General features: G+C 47.2%; 1 non-coding gene across 1 annotated transcript; it reads left to right on the top strand.

Moving 5' to 3' along the window:
* The first annotated feature begins 973 nt into the window (after positions 1–973).
* Positions 974–1,048, top strand: Trnas-cga. Its single transcript has one exon. It is a non-coding gene; the product is annotated as a tRNA-Ser (tRNA).
* Positions 1,049–1,535: the final 487 nt, after the last annotated feature.

Here is a 1,535-nt window from a genome sequence, read left to right as displayed (position 1 = left end):
ACCATGCTTTTCCGCTCTCTTCTGGGGTATTGCTGTTGGGTGTGGGGTGCGCAAGGATTGAATGGAGGACATCGAAAATTTCAAAGAAGGGCAGCTCTCTTTTTACTATCGCAAAATAGGGGAGAGAGTGCCACTGATATGATACGTGAATTGGGATAGCAGTCATAAAAACAAAGGCGTTTCTCGTTGCGGCAGGAACTTCTCACGAAATTTCAATCGACATCTCTCTCCTCCGATTGCGAAAATATTTTGTTGGCGCCTACCTACGTAGGGAGAAATTAGCATCTTAATAAAACAAAAGAAATCAGAGCTCGCACATAAAAAATTAAGTGCTCGTTTTTGGCGCGCCCAGTTCAAGAGTGGAACGGAAGAGAAATAGCTTAGAGGTGAAACTTCCTGGCAGATTAAAACTGTGTGCCCGACCGAGACTCGAACTCGGGACCTTTGCCTTTCGCGGGCAAGTGCTCTACCAACTGAGCTACCGAAGCACGACTCACGCCCGGTACTCACAGCTTTACTTCTGCCAGGCTGTGGCTAAGCCATGTCTCCGCAATATCCTTTCTTTCAGGAGTGCTAGTTCTGCATGGTTCGCAGGAGAGCTTCTGTAAAGTTTGGAAGGTAGGAGACGAGGTACTGGCAGAAGTAAAGCTGTGAGTACCGGGCGTGAGTCGTGCTTCGGTAGCTCAGTTGGTAGAGCACTTGCCCGCGAAAGGCAAAGGTCCCGAGTTCGAGTCTCGGTCAGGCACACAGTTTTAATCTGCCAGGAAGTTTCATGTCAGCGCTCACTCCGCTGCAGAGTGAAAATTTCATTCTGGAAACATCCCCCAGGCTGTGGCTAAGCCATGTCTCCGCAATATCCTTTCTTTCAGGAGTGCTAGTTCTGCATGGTTCGCAGGAGAGCTTCTGTAAAGTTTGGAAGGTAGGAGACGAGGTACTGGCAGAAGTAAAGCTGTGAGTACCGGGCGTGAGTCGTGCCTCGGTAGCTCAGTTGGTAGAGCACTTGCCCGCGAAAGGCAAAGGTCCCGAGTTCGAGTCTCGGTCGGGCACACAGTTTTAATCTGCAAGGAAGTTTCGTATCAGCGCTCACTCCGCTGCAGAGTGAAAATCTCATTCTGGAAGCCTAGAGGTGGTTCGATACACTCTTTGCCAGGCACTTAACTGTGAATTGTGGCGTAACGATGTAGACGTTCCATGGTAAACATGATACTTTCGCGAATGGTGTTAGGATTCTTAGGAAACTCACCAATTTATAATCAAAGTCGTGTCGAGCTATGAAAGTGTCATCGACGTATCTCCAGAATTATGTCTGTTCTAAAATTGCAGGACTGAGCGCTTTTGTTCAAAATCCTACATAAATAAATTAGCTATCATGGGTAAGAGAGGGCTACCAGTCTGCTCAAAATGTTGGTCACCAGACATAAAGTTAGTGGACGTTAGCGCATGCATAAATAATGCTGCTGAGTCTTCCTCAAACTTGACGCTAATCCATTGATTGGAGTCAACGATAGGTACTTTGGTAAATTAAGAGAAGACGT

Source organism: Schistocerca americana, chromosome 2 (assembly GCF_021461395.2).
Source record: "Schistocerca americana isolate TAMUIC-IGC-003095 chromosome 2, iqSchAmer2.1, whole genome shotgun sequence".
NCBI lineage: Eukaryota > Metazoa > Arthropoda > Insecta > Orthoptera > Acrididae > Schistocerca > Schistocerca americana.
This window is presented reverse-complemented; position numbering and strand designations above follow the sequence as displayed.